This window comes from Haemorhous mexicanus, chromosome 23, assembly GCF_027477595.1.
Source record: "Haemorhous mexicanus isolate bHaeMex1 chromosome 23, bHaeMex1.pri, whole genome shotgun sequence".
NCBI classification, from domain to species: Eukaryota; Metazoa; Chordata; class Aves; order Passeriformes; family Fringillidae; genus Haemorhous; species Haemorhous mexicanus.
Genome location: NC_082363.1, coordinates 8,130,054 through 8,150,754, shown reverse-complemented (window position 1 = coordinate 8,150,754; position 20,701 = coordinate 8,130,054). Strand labels below are relative to the sequence as shown.

At 46.9% G+C, this 20,701-nt stretch overlaps 1 protein-coding gene across 4 annotated transcripts in view; it reads left to right on the top strand.

Moving 5' to 3' along the window:
• The window catches only part of CASZ1 (castor zinc finger 1), a 196,890-nt gene that overhangs the window by 18,545 nt on the left and 157,644 nt on the right, over positions 1-20,701 (top strand). For all 4 annotated transcript variants that reach the window (XM_059866819.1, XM_059866824.1, XM_059866820.1 and 1 more), the window contains exon 2: positions 16,418-16,561. The gene's annotated coding sequence lies outside the window, so the exon portion shown is untranslated. The remainder of the gene's footprint in view (positions 1-16,417; positions 16,562-20,701) is intronic.

Here is a 20,701-nt window from a genome sequence, read left to right as displayed (position 1 = left end):
TGCCCTGCCTCTTTGGTGGGTGTAACAGAGGCTGAGCCAAGACTGAGGGCGTTACCAAAGAAAGCAAAGACTTATTTTTGGCACTGAAATGGTTTCCTATTCCAGGCGAGTCTGGGGAGCAGCTTGGTTGTGTACCCAAGGATTTAAACAGTGCATTAAGCAGAGGGGTTACACTCCGGGTGGATTTCAATCAAAAACTATAATTACATCAAATAGCAAACGGAAATGGAAAAAGGGGATTACTGACTCGACCCTGAGTGCTGTTGGCTGCTGAACCTGCTCCATTATTTACACCCCCTCTATTGCCTGAGGTGGGGTGTGTATGTGTGTAGGCAGTGAGGCCCCTCCTCCTTTTTACATTTCCTTCATGCATGTGATGAAGTCAGAGTCCCTGTGCTGGTATCAGTGCTTGGAGGAAGACTGGAATTTGCATGATTTGGATTTGGGACTTTGCAGGGCAGGTTTGATCTCCCTGGGCAACTCTTCCTGGCTCCAGGCAGGAAGAACTGCTCAGCTCAGGCAGTCGTGGGAACCCCCAGGCCTACAAGCTTTCTCTCTTTTTCTGTGTTGCTATCAGACCGGTGTTTTGGACTCATATCTGCTCATCCTTAAGAAAACTAGAAAGCTCCAGACTGCAAACAGGAAGTTCTTTCTAACCTAGAGAGCTGTGTTTAAAACTGCCTTTGAGGTAGTAGAATCATTCATTCTGTGCCTACGTTCAGACTCTGAAAGAGTCTGTCTTGTTTGGTATGACCAAGTCAGTACTACCTAGCTGGAGAATTTACCACACAGCTGCACTCAGCAGTTCAGTCTCCCAGGTTTGCTCTCTGGTTCGAGCTGCTTCCTGCAGTACTTCAAAATACTTTGTGGATTCCAGTTTGTCACCTCTGCTTCTGGCACCACTGCACCTGTCACCTGCCTTCTGGTCTTTGTCTGCCTCCTTTAGTTTGTCCTGTTCTCCTAGTTCCTCCTTGTGTCTCCCTTCCTTCTTGTCATCGACGAAAAGGTTGTGTCTGTTGGACACCCGAGTTTGGAAGGATGTGTAGTGAGTGTGCTAAGAGGTCTGGAACTGTGTACCAGACAGGAAGAATAAGGAATGCAATCCCCCACTGCCTTCCCAAGCCTTCTTTCTCAGGTGGTTTTCCAGATGTCTAACCCCAGGTTTCATAGCCCAGCCCAGCCCCTGTTCGATGGGATCTCTTCTTCTCTGCTCATTTTAAATGGGTGAGATTTTGTGCTGGAATGAAGTCTCCATGTACACTACAGAAGAGCCTTGCTCGGTGCTGTGCTGCTACAGCATCTGCTACACCTTTGCCAGATGTGTTGCCCCTTTTTCATCTGTGGCACATTCAGAGCTGGAGGATGAAATGTGGAATGTAGAAGGGAAACCCCAGTACATTTATGGTTGATTTACACATGGTTTGAGAAGTACTGGAAAAGAACAGTACTCTTTCCCTGCTCCACATAGGGGCAAATCCATACAAAGTGAGACTTTGCCAGTGCTGGCTGCACTGTCTTGGCACTGACCTCACCTTACCATGAACACTTGGGGAGGAAAGGTGCTTTGTAAATATAAGAAAATATTCTCTTCTTATAGACAGATGTTTGACTTTGTAATACAATACAGTGACCTGAAAAAAACCCAACCCCTATCCAAATGTAGATTTCTCTGAAAATAATGTAAATACAGTAAGGAAACTCAGTTCAAAACTGGAATCCCTTTTGGCAGGTAAGGGAAAGAGTAATGTTACTGATTGAACCAAACTCTTCTTTGTTGTACAAACAGGGGAAAAAAATTCTTCAAGACAAAAGTATGATCTAAGATACTTTTCCAATTCTTTTTTTTTTCCAGCATTTTGCTGGCTTTTAATTTATTTTGTGCTTTCTCTGCAGTATTTATAGTCCTGATATAGTGGTCTAGGGGGATAGTTCAAGAAAACCAAACCCTTAAACAAACTGATTATCTCACTATTCAAAAGAGTTACAGTGGGAAAAATACATTATGACAGGTAAATTCTTACGTGAAATATTCCAAAATTCATCCTGATTTTAGATGTGTTTTGTTACACACTCTAGAAGATAGAAAAATCCTAGCAGGAAAAATGCTGTAAGAGACGCAGGAAAGCTGGACTTGTCCTACTTTGTGCAAGCTTGAATTTACTCCTCACTGTGCAAAGTCCTGTTTTGGCAGCTGTGAATGAGCTGGAGCCAGTGGAACTCCCTAGTTCAGGGCCTTAATGGCTTTTATGATCCAACTGTGACACTTCTGCTTCCTTTTTGCCTTTCCTAACTCTGTTTTGGAAATGACAGCCCATTTCTGTCCTCGTGTAAACCCCAGTTACCTTTCATCAGATGATATGATCTGAGCAGATGCTAAATAAAAGGTTTTATTTTAAAGGGATATCATTTGCAGGTGATATTAGAGAGGGTGAGGTTGAAAGAGAGGAGTAGCATGTTGAGATTCAGGCACCCATTGTGAGAGGTGTCTAACACTTAGAGCTCTAGCTGAAGCCTTCCCAAGCTGCAGGTACTGAGACATTTGGAAGACTCAGGTCTGTTTTTGTGTGGCAAAGGGGTATGAACGTTTCAAGTTGCCGCAACATCCGCTGTTTCTCCTGCCTGCTCTCCTGAGCTCTCCTGAGCTCTCCTGAGCTCTCCTGTTGCACCACCAGCGGTGCTGCTGGTTTCGAGGGCTGGCCCAGCACAGCAGCTGGCGGCCAGGGAGGGTGTTGTGCCCCCACAGAGCAGAACTCCTGGCAGCAGCATCTCACCTCGGCGAAGCGATCTCCATGGGTTACTAGTTTTATCAGCAGTCCATCCTTTTCACAGAGAAGGAAGAGAGGGGAGAAATTCCATCCGGCTCTGCTGATTCAGTGGAGTAAAGAGGTGGAATTCATTAGGAAAAAATTGTTTACGGCACAGCTTTAGCCAGAGGATCTTCCATTTTAATGTCCTGCCTTTTTATGATAGATTGTGTGAAAGACAAAGCAAGCACTAGGGGCTGCTTGGTGTTTTTGTTTTTATGTTTTCATTAAAGTTTAATTGCGTGACTTGTGTGATGTAACTTCTGGAAATGCCTGTTGCAGTTGGTGGCAAAATGATTTTTGATTTGTTGTGTTTGAATCAGGTGCAGGAGTGTTAAACCTCAAAGAGGTATTCAGACATGCATGTGGAGAGAAAATATATTTATCTATAGGATAGCTTTTGATTAATGAAAGAAAGGAACTGAAACTGCTGTGAGAGAAGAATCTCTTTTATTTGAAAGCTCTTCTGCTCCATCTCCAGAACAGAGAGTAAGGGTCTTAAAAATTAGTATAACTATAATTTATATCCACCATAAGGATGCTCTTTGCCTCCTGATCAGTAATGGAGCCTTAAATATAAATGGATCCTTATCTTGCAAACACTCAAACATTTTCTTTACTCATATGAGGTGTCAAAGGAAAGATTTCTATGAGGAAAATGGGGCATTTGCATAAGTACCCACAGCATCAAACAACAGAGAATTTGTATTGCATAAACAACAACAACCACATTAAAATCATACTGCTTTAATAGTTTAGAAAAAAATATAACAAAAACATTGAAACTGTAATAGATGTTGCTCTCTGTATCGGTATCGATTTCATAATTTGTGTTGCCTTAATCTTGGGTGGGTGAAGATTAAGAATCTCCACGTATAGTTATGTGTGTGCAATAAGTGGGAACATCGTAAGCAGCTTTCCTTTGCCTGGAGATGATTTAGGGCAGAGTGTTTTCCCTGTAAAATCGGGGGTTTAGAAAAACAAAAGAGGATCCTTATGAATAAAAATCTGGAAAGGGAAATATCCAATAAACAATGAATGGGAGGAGAAAGCACTTACTTTAAACAAGTTTTCCAAACTTCATGTTGCAGACATGAGAGCAAAGTGACCTTCACATACACATGTGAAACACTTTTTTCACACTGTCCAACACATCAATTCCCAAAGGAAATCTGGAGTGTAAGTGGTGAAAAGGAGGAGAAGGTAGAAGTTCTGTTTGTGTTCTATATTCTAGAGCGTTTTAGCTATAAAACATTTATACCTGTTTAATTTGAGGTTTGGTAGTAAACTGACACTCTGCACTGAAACAGCTTTTTTGGCTCAGTTTAAATTAATTGGTGACAACCTTATTTTTATTTAGATTTTGTCGGGTTAGGTAGCTCTGTATTAAACCATTTCAAGTTTGTATGAGGTGTCTACCTATACGTCTTTTTAGAAATCTGTGGTTTTGAAATACTGTTAATCAAGGATGAAAAAAAGAATAGAAGGAAATTCACTCTGTAGAGCATTTGTGAATGAAGGTTAACATGCTCATAAAATGATGATAAAAAAAACAGCAATGGTCACCTTCAGCTTTGGTTTCTTCGAAACAGAGCTGAGCTTCATCAAAGTAAAGAGCAGTTCACTCAGACCTGGGGAAAGGAGTCTCACCTAAAACTTTCCCAGCAAATGGTAGGGCTAAACTACTTTTGCCTAGAAAGAAGTAGGGCTTTCTTGCTTTCCATTGGGTTTCTGCTCAATGGTGAGAACTCATTTCCCCAGAAACTGCACCCAGAACTTAGGGCTGCTTCCTGATCCAGGTAAGTACTGGTTACTAAAAAGACATGCACTTTTTTCCTCCACTTCTCATCCCTGCAATATTTCCTTTATATTAATTTCTTCTTAGTTGCTCCATTTTTTTAACAGGTTTTTTTTTCAGATTTTGTAACTGTACATACTTTGTACATTTATTTTGTCTGCAAGTAGAACCAGTTTGTTGTGGTCTGTAAATGACCATCCAGCCCGTGCAGCAGAGCAGGCAGGTCTAGAGCTGGACTCTGTGCTACTTCAGGGGGCATCTGAACTCGTGGGTCTGTGTGTTGGGGTGGTACACTCAAACTTCTTGCTATTTCAGGAGGCAGAAAATGGTTTCTTTTCTTGCTGGTCATTCTTTCAGTGAGTCTTTCTCTGAACCAAATAGTAACCAAAGCTGGTCTTGTATTGAACCCCTGCTAAGCAGCTTCCCTGTTGTAGGGTGTCATCTTTAACAAAAAATTACAAATTAACCCCCCTCACAAAACACTAGTCATTAAGTGCAAATAGCACTTTCCCCTTAGACTTAGAAGTTTATTTAGCAAAGAAGGGGATAACCCAGTGGTTAGAGCACAGACAAGAAATCTTGTAGCTTTAACTAAATTGCTGTTTGAGTTTGGTCTGGTTACTTTAACTCCTTGTTTTCCCAGCTTCACTGTGGAGCAAAGAATTCCCTGAGGCATGCCATGTAGCAAAGCTGGAATTTTGACTGGGCAACAAATACATCTGCATACATGGGGATTTTATGTCAGAAATCTGAGGATGTCTCTGAGTTCCCATGCACTTGCTCTTTTTTTTTTTTTAGTGAAACAGCTCTGGCTTTTAGAACTAGCAAAAGCAATTAGATCAGTTCAGGGACCAATAGGTGGAAACATGTAATTTTAAAAAATGGATTTATTTGTGGGGATCTCTGGGGCTTTGTATTAGGCTGGAATATCACTGCTGAAAGTGATGTCTGTAGGCACTGGGTTTGCTCTGTGCTCTGAGAACACCAGGGCTGGCTCAGCCCTGGGCTCCTTGTGCCTTCAGTCTGACAGGAGAAAGCTCTGCTGCACATCACTTGAGCACAGGCATATGGGTGAAATGGACCTATAATGCATAATTGTAACAAGTAACTAGAATACTGCCTATGCACTTCCAAAATTGGCTGGGTTAATAAAACGTGCTGATTGCTCCCTGAGGATATCAAGGGACTGGATGATATTAGTAAGGGTCACCAGTTCAAATCTGGGGCAAGTTAGCAGTGACTGCAACAGCCATGTTACAGCCCTGCATGCTTTTCTGTGAGTTCTCGCAGGCAGGTATGCCTGTCACTGCTGTGCTGGCAGCTGGATTAAAAAAGGAGGATTGCTCTGTGTGGTGCTGACACAGGTCTTCAGAGATGGCAGGCAGTGCTCTCCCAGTTCTGCTTGGGATTTCGGTCACCTTTCCAGTGTCAGTTTAAAGCATGAAACTACTTATCCATGTTCTCTGGATTCACAGTCCTTAAGTACCACATCTTGCAAGTCTGTCACCTCATTTATGTACTGCAAACAGCAATTGATTTGATTATTGTGTTCTGTTTTTTTAAAAAGGATGGTTGATGTCCAAGTTTCCATGAGAAGTGAAAGGTGGGAATATTCAGCTGTTGCTCTTGCTACTGCTGGTTGTGGAGATTCGGTCTGTCCATCCAGGACAGAGGGCATTTCTATCTTGGGAGGTAAATTACCATCACTATACCTGCCCATTGGTGCTACATAATTTTTTAAGTAATATCTTGAGCAATAACATTGTACAAGATTCCCACCTGCACCTCTGGATGAGCAGAGGTTTCCTGGAATTGCAGCTTATGCCTCCAGGTTGATGTTGTGCAGGGGTCTAGTGAGGGTGTCAGTACGCTCGAGTGTGTAGGAAATTGGTGATTAAATTGGTGGTTTCTGGCTAGGCTCTCTGCAATATCCTGCCCCCTCAAGATGCATGGGAAGCTAAACAACATGACATGCTGAGAAGGAGGGCAGCTTCTGGTCAGGCGCTTGTATTTTTGCTGCCTTAGCTGCTGTTATAAATTCCTCACTCTGGCCTTTCACTTCTGATATTTTTCCCTTGGCCAAATCAAAGACGGTTTTGTTACCTCCGGCTCCCTGCAGATGCGGCAGCTTCAGGCAATGAAATATGCTCCAGCCTTTAAAGGGAGGACAGGGAACCTGCTGCTGGGAATCTGAGATGGAGAAGGGTTCCGGGAACATGACCAAGGCTTTTGCCTTCATACAGCCCTGGCTGCATCCCCGTGCATATGCAAAACCAACAAGCCTGCTAGTTGTGTGCCAGGAGGATGGATCAAGGTGCTCTGGAGAGCTGTAGGATTTACAGTGGGGATTGAAAAACACACAGCAGCGTGTGTAGGTGGCAACGAGACATGATTGCCTCTCCTTGCCACTCCCTACTTGGACAAGCAAGGTCAGCCTGGCTCCTAAATTAATACATTCTATAATGAAATTGATTGATTTGGGATTAGTTGTAGTATTTGTGCCCAAAAGGAAAAAAGGGAAGCAGCTGGGTTTGTTTGTGCTTCCCCTGGAACTAGATATGGAGGAGTACAGTCCTAGTGACTGGACATGGATTTTTATGGTAGATATGAGGTTTTATATCTAGGTTTTATGAACCTAAAACACCTATGTGTTTTAGGTTCCTGTAGTGTTTCTCTTCTTGTTTTTCCAGTGGTGCTCAACAAAGTTGGAATTTCAGATTCTTGTTTTCAAACCATTCAAAAGCTTGAATGTATCTGTAGGACTGAGACCCAGATGATAGTGCACAGGAGGGAGAAGAGATGAGTGTTTTGCTGGAGTGATGCTATGGAGTATGCTTCTGTGCTTGCTAATGTTCAGTGTCTGGAATTGGACAGTACTGACCTTACCATGATCCCTCATTTGCAGCTGTGTGGCTGCTCATGAAACAGGGAGCCCAAAGGTGCTTCTTTGTTCTTTACTGTCAATGAAGGGCTGCAGTGCAGCACAGCAGGCTCGTGACTCAGGCAGTTCCTGGGGGAATCCCTCCTCTTTCCCCATTAGTGACTGCCCCATATTTGGGAGAAGAGGAGCATAAAGTCCCCTTCTGACTGAGAGGCAGTGCCAGGGATTATGGAATTACTATGAAGGGTTTAAGTAATTCTTCGTATCTGGCTACATGGTCATCACATCCCCGTGGACCTGGGAGAGGGTCATAGGACTTACTTGAGTGCTGAGAATATGAGGGATGGTCTGGAGGCTCCCTAGGGCCACCGGGTCAGGGTCCTTTGCAATCTGTAGGAAATTCCCTTATCCCCTCATGTACATCTTCAACTGTGGATCCAGCAGCAGCTGTTGGAAGTTGGAGGAAAGGGTGGAAGTTTATCCTGGAGGGCCTGCCCCTGTCAGCAGCCTTGGGTGCATGGAGGGAGGAATGTGGCCAGCGAGCAGGTGAATGCACACAGAAATGATGCTGGAAGCCAAGGCTAGTCCTGCTGATGTGGCCCTTTCTCCTGCAGCGGATCATAAAATATGGCTCAAATTTTCATTACGGCCTCTATTGATTATCTTTTGGGACAGATGAATTATAGGGAACATTAAATTAAAAAAAAAAAAAGGGAAATATTTGAATGAGTTTGGGAGGTCGATGCCAGAAGGGCTGACGCACCAAGCCTTACTGACATTTTCCTGCTTTGTGGATCTGCTGGGCTCTTCCCACGGTCCCCCTTGGGGGAGCCTGCCCAGGAAGCTCCCCTTGTACCTTTCAGGTGCCCTTGGGGAGCAGCAGACTCTGCAGTGGCCGTGGGCTAGGCCAAGGGACAGCTCAGAGGTGCAGACAGTGGCTGGAAGACTTGGGTACTGTTTCAGAGTCCTGCCCCATGCCCCAAGTTCTGCCTTCTCTGGGGGGTCACCCCAAGCCCCTTCCACTTCGAAAGTAATCACAAATGTCTGTCTGGCACCTACTTTGGGATTCTTGAACAAAAGGGGAGAATGAGGGGCTGGAAAACGGCCAGGGAATGGATGGGAAAGAGCCAGGTCATTGCATTTGGTGACACATTTGGATCTGGTGTAAATATATGTGCAGAGGCCAACAGTGAATCATAAAAGTAGTGATGGGCTTTTCAAGGTTTCCCTCCTTCCCTGCACCAAAGGAAAGGTCATTGCCCTCATCTCTCCTGTGCTGAGGGGTCAGTACTTGTCTCTGCAGGGTTCATGGAGCACAGGAACTAATTCTTGTTGGGGTTTGTGGTCAGGGACCTTTGGCTTCATGTAAGAGAGGTGTCAGGGTTGAATCATCCCACTGTTTATGTGGCACACTGAAGTCAAACCAGCCAAAGAAACTTCTGGCTTCTCACCTGGCTCTGGCCAGTTCTGGTGTTGAGGATGGTCCTTGAATTTTGTTCCAATGGACTTTCTGTGCCCATTCAGTTTTTCCAGGTTGTACCATATGTCACACAATGCTCTGTCCAGGAGTTGGCTTGGTAAGGTTTTGTCCTCTGCTCACTTCCCTGCCTGTATTCCACGAGAGTGTTTGAAATCCTGTAACCTGAAATGCCATCAGCATGCTTTCAGCAGCTGGCAGTGGGGAATAATGGATGTTACCCCTTTGAAAAGAACCACAGTTAAGAGCACTCTTCTGTTTCCCAGTGGTAGCAGGAGAGTTCTGGAGCAGACACACAGGAGCTGGGTGGCTGTAAAATCCCTTCTCTGTGCTTTGTTCCTGGATTGTTTTCTGTCAGTCAGGCCAGCAGCCAGTGATCCTGAGGAATTCTCTGTTTTCTTTTCTAAGACTGAGAAGAATGCAGCCAGGGTCCCTCTCCAGCCACCCACAAGACAAACATCCCCCTCCCAAATGCTCATCTCTGTCTGGACGCCGGGTCCTGTGTGGCACAGTCCTCATACTCCACTGCTGAAGAGAAATTTGCGGGGACACTCCTTGTCCCCTCACCATCCCCTGCCTGCCACCACCACTGGCTGCTCTCCTGCAGGTCAGATAGAGCACCTAAAGCACGATCTCTGCTTTTGGGATATTTTCTTGTGCTGCAAGGGTGCCCCTTTTCACCCATGCTGCAGATTCCCAGTTATGTGGTCACACAGCCGTTTGGGTGAGTTCTGCCAATGCACTCTGAGTGTGCTGCTGGGCAGCACTGCCTCTGCCAGAGCCCCTGCCGACCTTGAGGAGCACAGGTACTCTGAGTCTGCTTAGAACACCTCGTGTGACCTGTGAGATAAACCAGCTGTACTAAGGTGTGAACATTCCCCCTTGCTTGTGGGAGATTGTGGTGCTGCTGAACGGGACCACCGTTCTGAGTGCTGAAGGCACAGTTGCGTGTATGTGTTTCACTTCCTTGCAGATCCTTGCTGATTTCACAAGACATCCACCAAACTTTGGCTTCACCTGGGCAAATGCAAAAGGTGGTGGTTTCCATGGCTCCACAGCCTCACTCGGGCGGCACACCCTTTTTGTGTAAGCTGGCTCCCTGGAGTCGATTGTTTTTTGGCAAACAGCTTCATAAACTCCTCCAACAATTAAACTGGAAAGAAAAAAATAACCAAACCAAACACAACAAAACCCATGCATTATGGCGTGAGACTGCAAACAGGTTGAAGCAATTCCCCCACCAGCTCTGTCCCCTCAAGCCCCCGGAGCCGGGCAGGGGAGCAGCCCCAGCTGCACTTGTTGGACTTCGTTTGGGAGGTGCCTGGGCTGCCCCAACTCACCAAGCTGCAGTGAGCTAACAAACATGAAGGAAAAGGTCATGTTATTCACTTTTATTTTTTTCAAAGCTGCAAACATCCCTCTCTCTGGGAGGGAAGGCTGCACAGATGCCAGCTCAGATTAATTTAAATATTTACCAATCCCTTTTTTTTTTTTTAATTGTGTGTTTGTGTTCTGTTTGTGTCCCATAAAATACCTGGTGTTTTGGGCGTACCCCGTTTGCAGGGTGCATGAGATCACACTGAAAAAATGCAGTGAAAAACATTTTCATGCCACGACACATCAAATAGGATTTTGAATTAAGATTAAGATTTTTTTCCCTCTCTTTTTATCTCTGAAGTTTGGGTGAAAGGGTCTTCTTTTTCTGTTTATTTTTAAAATTCTTTCACTTAACTGGGAAGAAAAACTGTCACAGAAATCCTTTAAAAGTTACTTTTGCTTTATCTCACCATGTCAAACATCAAAGGCAGCTGTTGGTGCTGGTCAGAGCCCCCACTAGTGTGTGTTTCTGTGCTGTCTGCTGGATGGTGGTGTGCTCCAGCAGGTAGGCAGTGAGCAGGGAAGAGATCCAGAGTCTGTAAGCCAGAGCCAGCTCTGAGCTCCTGAGCGTGCGACGGCGGCTCCGCTCCTCTGCCTGCCTGTCTGTCAGACTTGCTTTGAGTGCTGTCTTTGTACAGCCCTGGCACAGGAGTCTCGTCTTGTTCATAGTGCTAGGCTTCTGCTGTGACACTCGCAGGTGAGTTTCCCACTGAGCTTTTCAGGAGAGTGACCCTTTGGTGGGTGTCCCGGCACCCCTGGCACAGATGCTCGTGGGCTTGTGTGCCCCAAGGGCTGAGCATGGCCCAGGACTCAGTCTGGCCACTGGCATGTTGTCCTCTTTGGTATGGGATTTTCTATATGCTCTTTGGCCATGGAGACTGAATGGTCCCCTGGGAGGGAAGTTTTCTATGTGGATTCAAGTAATGAAAGCACTACTGGTGTTCACCCACCTCCTTTTAATTGCTTTCCATGCCCATTGGGTCATAATCTGATCCCATCTGCATCTGGGAAAGTACAGAGCTGTTCTGTGGAAAAATGGAGCATCTCTGAACAGAATAGTACTGCTGGGATCAGGATCCAGCCACCTCCTCCCTAGTGAGCCAGGCTGGGCTTGGCCCAAAGCTCGAGTTTTCTGCAGGGGCTTTTGGTTTTACTGCACCTGTAAAGGATCCCAGCTCGAGCCTCCCCACTAAGAACAACAGGTAGGTTTAGACCCTCTGGGTCATGAGAGACTTGGGGGCGAGGGGGCAGAGGCAGTGACACCCCTGCAAGCTCATGGACCGCTGGGAAGTTGGCCCATAAGCCAGGGGTCAGTGCTGGGACATGGGCACAGCTGCTTTGTTAAAAGCCTCAAGGCTGTCACTGGGGCAGGGGAGGATATTTGTATGTGTGTTTCTGTGCAAGGGGGGATTGGCACTGCGGGAATGTGAATCCTGTATTCCCGCTCTGCTGTGCAGAAGGGAAAAAAGAAGGGGAAGAATCAGAGTGGATGTGTAGGCAGGGCAACGGTTGGCTTGCCTGAGCCATTAGCCAGAATTTGAAATTGGACCTCTTACTTTTGAGGAATGTAAGGCAGTGGAGGAGAGCTGTTGTATGAATGTCAGCTCTTGCCTCAGTGTTCTAGGAAAATGTCATAGCACAGGATGGTAGGGAGCAGTACTTAGCCACAGCTTCAACTCCACCGCTGCACTCTTTGATCACTTTATTACTTTGCTATTCCTTCTGCTTCTTGCTGTAATTGTTACAAAATCTCTGTGCTTTGGGAGGGGTCCAGGACTCCAGGGCCCAATTGCATCTGCCCTGATTCAGAAAGTGGGTCATGCTGCTTGGTCTGGGAAGAAGATACTCATCTTGCTTAGCATGATATTTATTAGGAGATAGAGAAGGGAATGCAACCACGCTGTTGCCTAGAAAATTGCTCTGGGGGGATAGGAAAGGACTTGTGAGGGCAGAGCATGTAAAGTTCTTGTGCATCCAGTGCCTGCTGAAGCCCTGCCGTGTTCCCTGGTCCTGTATTTCCTGCTTCCCTCATGGTGGGACATGGTGAGGATGGCAGGACAACAGTGGAACTGGGGGTGAGGAGGGGATTCGTAGCTGCTCATTCAGCAGCTGCCAGGCAGCGATGGGCTCTTACATTTCTTGGAGTAGAGACTGGTGAGAGCAGAGAGAGGGGAAGACAGTATTTAGTTTCTTCATAAAGATGTGATGTTTCACAGTCAACCTAAACTGGTTGGGGTTTGCTGCTAGACGAGCAACCAGCACCCTCTCCAAATACTTGGCAAGGTATGACATAGTGCCCTGTAAAGGCAAAAACTCTCCTGCAAAAAGCAAGTAGGAAGCCCTGATCGAAAGTCCAGAGTAATTTACTCTGTGCTGTATCTATCTTTAATTAAGCAACAGAGAGAAGGAAACACAAAGCAGATGATGATGGGTCCAGCATTGTTGCAGCAGGGTCTCACAGCAGGGACTGCCTGACTTGGGGCAGGGAGGGTGGAGGGGTAGAGGGGAGGTAGGAAAGCACAGCTGATCTTGCCAGGCTGGCTGGGCCTGTGCTGCTGCTTGCTGTGAAATCACCCTCAGGATTATCCAAAGGAAGAATAGGCAGCTCGAGTAACTTGGAGGGCCGGATCCTCAACTCATTTAATTTGGCATGACTTCACTAAAGCCACTGAAACTGTACTGATTTTATACCAGGTGAGCATTGGTGCCGAATCTGCTGAAAGAATAAGACAAAGAGGGCACAAAACGGAGGTTAGGTAGAGCCCACTTACAAGCCTGGGGACTCTTGGGCTGTACTGAGTGGAGGGTGGGTCAGCACATCATTTCCAAATGTCTTGGACAGCTTGGAAGGGCTCTGAATTCTTGTGGCTGTGGCAAATGCCAAAAGACTGCTCCCTCAGCAAGGAGGTGGACTCACCTCTTTGCCTGTACTTTGGAGCATTTGTTGTCAGGAATTGGTGAGAGTGTCACCCTGCCAGTGTTTCCTGCTCCCTGACACCTGTTGACCTGGCCTGTCATGGACCCTAGGTGCATTCTCATGGCTGCTCTAAACCTGGCACATCTTTTCCTGCACATTCAAAATCACTTGTATCCCTTGCAGCAGGTAATGCCACTGACAAAGGCTGACCAGCAGCTGTGGCTTCAGCCTCACACCACTGCCACTGCAAGTTCTAATTTTGCCAAGCCTGTGAGATGATGGGAGGAAAGTTCTTGCTTCAGCAAAACACAGGAGCCAGTGTCCATGTCCCAGATCATGCTCCGTTGGGCAGAGTTAAGCACATGTGTGCAGAAATTGTTGGTTCCTGGTGTGGTAGGGCAATTCTTTTCCCAGCTCTACACCTTGTTCTTAGGTGGGGGTGTTGTGGGATGTACACAAGAAGGTATGCTGTCACATGTTTTTAGAGGTTGTTTGCTGAAACACCAGGCTCTTGGGACCTGTTGGGATGCACAGAATTCCCTCCACGCACTCACATCCGGGGTGGATCTGGATGGAGTTCTAGCAACTCCCACTGAAGCAGCTCAGGGCCGGAAGTGAAGAAGGGATAAAATATCCAGCTGAAACTCCTGTAGGATGTAATTACCTTAGCTGGAAGCTGGCCAGGACAGCAGGCATTGTGTATCATCTGCTGGTGGTATCAGAAGCACCCATCATTGCAGGAAGGGTGGTCAGGACCAAGGAGTGATGCTTGTGCGGGACAGAAGCGCTCTGGGGAGGCTGCCTCTCTGGGCATTCGGCATAACAGCTTTCACTTGGTGTCTGTTTCCATGGCTGTTCTGTGCAGCTGCCATGGTGCCTATAAAATGCTCTTGGGAAGCTACAGCCCATGGATGGATAGCCTTATCTTGACGCCCATTCAAATGCTCCTACTTTTTGATTTAAAAGAGGAAAGAACCTTGAACAAAAAAATCAAAAAACAAAAACCCACCACAACAGCAAAGAAAACAAAACAAACAAAAAATCAAAACAAAACAAAACAAAAAACCACCAAAAAAAAAAAACACAACCAAAAAAACCACAAAAAATCCCAAAAAACCCACACACACAAAAAAAAAGGAAACTGACTTCCCAAAAATTACACTAAGCTAACATTGGAGGCCTGGCACAAATCCATCACAGCCAGGAAACTCAGCATTAACCAGTGCACTCCCATGGCTGCTAGGAAGGGCTGTATTCCAGCAGGACAGGCCAAAGCTTTCAGACTTGGGGACTTGAAAGTCCTTGACGTGTCTGTGAAGGTGTTTTCGTGCACCTCCATGTATGCCAAAGACTGCCCCCCCACCCCCAACCCAGCATTAGATGCAGGGGCAACTTTATTCTTTGGGAAGAGGGTTAACAGCAGGCTCCTGATGCTCAGAAGTGACAAGTGACACGAGTACCTGACTCGGGCTCCTTCCCCAGGAGGTTTCCCCATGGGCTCTGTGTTGGTGGGGCAGGGGTAGAGCAGTGCATCAGGAACCTGCAGGCTGCTGCTTACCACGCTGGGTAATTTACACCCCGGCCCAGGTTACAAGTGAGGACAAAGTTGACTCTTCGTTCTCACTTGTGCATGACGCAGCATCCCATAAATCAGTGTGACTGACAGCCTTAGCTCAGCTGAGGTGGAAGGGAAGGGAGGAGAACGGGGTCAGGGCAGGGGGCAGCTCTGGGGCTGTGTGAGCAGCTGGCCCCGAGCAGGTCACAGGAAGAGCCTCCCAGCAGAAATTGCAGCTGGAGTGGCGAGTCAGAGGCGGCCTGAGCTGGCAGAGTGAGATAGAAGGAGACTGGCAAAATACCTGCTGCCTGCTGCTCACCTTGGGCTGATGCTATCAGTACTGGATGTTTGCAATAGCTCTTTTCACTCATCAGTTTTGGAAAAGCATTGAACAGGCTCCTGTACCTACAGCTGTGGGGGCTGGCACCGAGAGTGTGTCAAAGGGCCAGCCAAGCCTCTGCTGTCCCCAGCTGTCCTGGGTTGCCACCCTGCCTTTGCCATGAATTTTCACAGCTTTGGGGTACTGTAGATAGCAGACCTCATGACAGAGCATTGACAGAGCATTCAGAGGCTGGGGGAGGTCAGGATGTGTTAAGGCTGAAAATATTTACAGGTTTTAAAATTGAAACACAAACAGGAAAAGCCCTTTAAAAAGTGAGTGTAGTGGATATTCAAAACAGGAATTGCCATGGAAACGCCACAATATTTGCTTAAATTGACACAAAGGTTGCTGGTTGCAGGGTTCTGACTTCTTTGGCTCCATTTTCTTTGGCCAGACACCTATCACAAGTTGATCTCAACAGCCCTCTTTTGTTTTACTTCTTTTATTATTGTCTGATGGAAATTTAAAAAAAAACCAACAACAACAGAACCCTTCAGTCTACAAATCTCACCTCATAGAAGAGCCTGAAGCTTCTGAGCTTCTGACAAAGGTTGGAGCTAAGACATTTTGTAATTTTGGAAGTAAGGTAAAAGTTCTTTTATTTTAATCCGTGCATTTGTTCATTTCCTTCAATGCAGAAGTAGAAGGGAATTGTCTTAACTGTCTAGGGAGAGCAAGGAGATGGGTGAAACCTGTTGCAAAGGTAGCAGTATAACAGCCAAGGAGCACAGGACTTTTGCAGTCCAGCTCTTAAACCAAAATTTGAGAGATTTAGCTCTAGTTCCCAGTTCTACCTCAGCTTTACCAAGTAAGCTTTGACAAGTCCCTTAATTACTGTGGGCCTCACTAAACTGCAAATAATAATTCTCCTTTGTCTCATCTGGTTGTATGTGTAACATTTTTAGTACTATTGGCTGTTTCTGCTACTGACTGACCTGTTTTTTTTTTCTGGGGAAAGTTGGAGTGTGTGGCCCACCAGATAGTCTGGGTGGTTCGTACCTTGGCTTCTGCTAGTACCATGCGTGGCGGACAAGGAGGTGGAGATGCAGTGTGTTCAGGAGGGCATGAAGAGCCTTGCCTTGCTGGCCTGTTGTGTGTGACCAAGGGCTCAGGTCTGTGGGTGGCTGCAGCATTTGAGGCTGGCGTCACTGCTTCTGCTCGTGATTCACCTGAGCTTTGGTACTGCTCAGTAGGGAACATTAATTTCCTTTTGAAACTCTCCTCAGGGAAAAGAGACTTCACCAAGTGAAGGAAGGCCATCTAATTCGCACTGTCTTCATCTGAGACCACCTCCAAAACAAAGAACCTGACTTCTGTCCTGGCTTTGTACACTGGAATGGACCTTGAAGCCTGTGACTTCTCAATGCAAGGTACTAGCTTTTGTTCTGTGATCAAACTGCTCTGAAGTAGGACTGGAGTGAGTGATTTTGGCTCTCCAGAGTTTTCATTCCAGGTCCTGGGAAATCTCTAGCCTATGAAGTTTGAAAGAGCAGTGGGAAGTCAGTGGCTTAGGTGGTAAATGCATGGTGGGACATTGTTTTGGGCTGGCTTACAAGTAGGACTGGGTTTACCCCTGCCATCACTGCCCACCTCTGTCCAGACACCCAGCTGACACAGCAGGGTGCTGGTTTGAGCAGCTCTTGCTCTTTCTCTTCATCTCCCTTTTCCTAATGAGCTGCTGCGCAGTGTTAGCAGCTGGCTGAGTAGCACGCATGGGAGTCCCCTGGGTAGGTGTTGTGTGGGACAGCTTCTGATTGACTCGTTTCACAGAAGGAGTTTGAGGATGTCTGTGGTCATGGTGGGTAACTCAGAGCAGTTGTGAGGGGGTGGGACTCTGTTTCTAAAAGTGTTTTACTTTCTTCTCTGCTTGGCTGCCATCACAGCTTCTCTGCAAAGAAAGGTATGACACAACAGTGGGATAATTTATTTCTCCTCGGTGGGCTGGGGATTTGGGAGGTGCCTGGTGGCACTGCCATACTGCTGCAGGTAGAAGGGGCTGAGGATCCTCGCTGTGTCTGGCCTTTGTGTGACAACACACGTGCTCCGTGGGGCAGACAGGTATTGTCAGGGGCTATCTCCATGCTTTGCTGACATCATTAAATGCTGATGATGCCTGAATGAAGATCAGCAGCTAAAGTGCCTGAGGGGATTCTGTATCATCATCTTCCTCTATTTTTTGCCGCCGTGCCATAAACAATACCTGTGCAAAGCAAAGGCTGTTGTGAGTCACGGGTGCAGCTGACACCTGAGCTGGAAGGGTCTAGGGAGAGGGACTGTATTGGTTTAGCAAGAGGGGAGATGAGAATAGTCACAGGACTCAGATGTTGGTCTGGGCCTCTAGCAATCCCTCTCCATTGCTGGCTGTGTATGGCACAGAGGAATTTACTCATGTTCTGAGTGCCCTAGCCCTGCCTGAAAGAGCAACAGCCGTGAAACTCTGAGGCTCAGTAGGTCTTACTGAAAGCACTCAGGTCTGTAGGCTCCGAAATAAGTCTGCCAGAAAAGAGTGTGCTTCAGGATGGGATAGGGGTGAGCTGTGCCTTCCCACACCTTCCTGGTTCTGAAACACCTCCAGGGTCTGGCATGCTTTATTTGGAAAGCCTGGTTTTGAACTGTTAATGTAGCGAACTCTGGCCTTTATCCCTATGTGAGCTGCTCTGGTGCTTGTGTCCCCTTTTAGAGCAGTGCCTTCCCAGGCCTCCAGAGGCAAGACAGCTTCCTAAACAGGAGCTCTGCCTGAGGGAATAAGGTAAAGGAACATGAAGAGCCTTGAGGTTTTACCAAATAAGACACCAATTCTCAGGTTTTACTGCAGCAGGTGGATTTTCCACCAAACACCCTTTTGTGCCTCTCCAGAGAGGTCCAACATCAGGGGGGAAAAACTGTGCTGAGGAAGCTGCCTCATAGGTTCTAGGTGATTTTTTTCATCACCAAGGAGCTTTTACTGTGGTCCCTGTCACAGGTTTCTGCTTGTGTAGCTCCTGATATTGAAAACCCTATGTTGTCCATCTGATCTGGACCTGGGATGAGCAGAACCTCTGAGACAATAAAGAGGAGGAGACTCATTTGTCAGGAATTCTTTAAATGCTGAAGTGATCCTTGTGGTTCAGGCTCTTGCAAATCAGTTATCCTTTTCCACATTTGTCTCCTCCCAGTACCTACTGGGTGCATTGCTGAGTGTCCTTCAGGGGCTGCTTCCTGAGGGATAGTAGCTCATTAGTGACAATAGAAATATTTCCCTGGACTCCAGCTGTTTTCTGAGGTCTCCGTAGTTCTACAAACATCACTGTAGTGAAGGAGATGCATTTAGCCTTTCAGGCATGTGGATTTGTGATCTCTCATGCTCTGGACTAGAAATCCCTGTGTTCCAGTCTTCTGCCCTAGAGCAAGTTGTATGGCTTCTACTTTCAAAACAAGCTCAATTTACTTTGGGCTACAGAGGCTGTTTGCACGTTCTCCAGAGCCCAACCCTAGGCTGTGATTGCTTTTTCACTGTTTATAAGCACAAGCTGACTGTTTAGTCCTAGAGCTATAAGGGTTGGAGGGAGTTTTCTTGTTCAGTTAATGAAGGTAGACTTTTATGTGGGGGAGGAAGCTAAAAAAAAGTGTAGGAAAGGGATTGGAAATATCTGCTCTGTGTTTGAATTTGCAAAAAATCCCCCCCCCCCCCCATTTAAATCCTAAAGTAAAGCTTGAATTTGTTGGTTAGCTTGGACTGATGGAGTTATTTTTGCTAGGATCTTTGGGATTACTGCATGGGCGCAGCTGCAAAGGGGATGAGATGGGAACACTGCCTTCCACAGAAGTGCAGCTGGGCCAGCCCAACCAGCCCTGATGGCTCAGATCCTGAGCTGGTCTGAGGAATATGAAACAGCCTTGCAAAATCATTGTGGAAATTTACCCACCTGTGTATGAAATCGACTTGCCTACCTTTGCCAGGAGGAGTTTAACTTGCCCATTAAAATACACATCTATTTATGTATTACATGTTCTGTGAGAGAAATTTTTCCCAGGCAGTTACAAAACTCCGTCTAGACTGTAAAGTGTGGCATCTGGTGGTAACATGCCATATACATATATCTGAATACAGTATCTCCTGTATCACCCTGCTTGGGAGTTAATAACACATATCTGGATTAGAGCGAGGCCTTTCCCTTTGCAGCCCTCTGTCCTTGGGTAGACGCTTGGCCTGGTTCCTGCCAGCACTGGTCTGAATCGGGCTCTACTCTGCTTCCATCTGGGTACAGCCAGGCAGGCATTTCCTTGCTGCTTGTCCTGGCCTGCGGCCCCACAGTGCAGGTAGGCTGGAAGCAGCAGTTCCCAGGCAGAGCTCTTCCGGCAGGGCTGAGTAGAGGGGAGGGAAGATGTTAAAAGCCTGTCTGGGTAAGAACAGGGTTGTCACATCCATCTGCTCAGGCCCTGACGAGCAGCTGATCCATATTGTTAACATATTGCCTGCCATATGGGCTAGCTCAGCTCTTCAGGAACGCTTGGGAGACCTGACCTCTAGTGTGACAAGATGTGAGCATGAAGGACGGGTTGACAACAGCCCTTGGGTCTTGGAGTGTGAAACCATGTTTCAGCCACTTCCGCTGCCTCTGCCTGCCTCGCTCCGTCTCTTCTGTCTCTCTGAGGATTTTTTCCCTCCCACCCCTGTTTTCTGCATCCCTGGTCTGTGCTAGATCAATGACCTTCACTCATAACCAGACTGGACAGTTCTGACTCCCTCCCCCGGGCCTTCGATCAGATGTTTAGTTGGAAAGCTGAATGGGGGGAAGTCAGAGGAGGTGAAAGAGGATCATGTGCTTGGCAGGCCTTATAGCTGTCCTTACCATATCTGCTCTGGGAGTGGGACTGAAGACTGATCCACTGAGGTCCCTAGCACCTCCTGCTCACTTGGATAACAGCAGGTGCTCACGTAACCTTCTGATGGAGGGCGAAACCCACCCGTGGGGTCTAAGCAGGTTGAAAGGTCTTAGGTGTTCAGGAAAGGGCCTTGATGCCAGAGTTCAAGGGAGAACACTTAAGAGGCTCTTGAGTGACATGGAATGAGTCAGCTTAAAAATAAAGGTAAGGGCAGCCCAAAGCCCTTCCAGAAGCCCGGCAGTGCCCAGCAGCTGGTGATTTTGTACCTACCCATGAGAGGGAATAGTCGTTCGAGGGACAAAAGCTGAAGAGCTGTTCTGGCAGGGAGGAAGCTGGCTAAACAGGAGCCCTCCCAGTGCTGAACAAGGCCTGACTACAGAGCCTGTGGTGCAGTTAGGTGCAAGCACATATGTGAGGATATGTGGAGCAGCTTAGCTCTAAAGAAGCTCAGGGCTTCAGTGGAGGCTGGCAGTTGCCTGGGTGACTGTCACACTGGAGACCAGCCTGCCCCAAAAACTCAGATGGATAAAGGGATGTTCAGACCTGGAGGAGACAGAACTGAGCCAGGCCTTCATGGGTTCAGACCTCGCTTTCCCTGTCACCTTCAGTCGTTTTTTTAGAATTTGTGATGTCCTCAGTCTTCT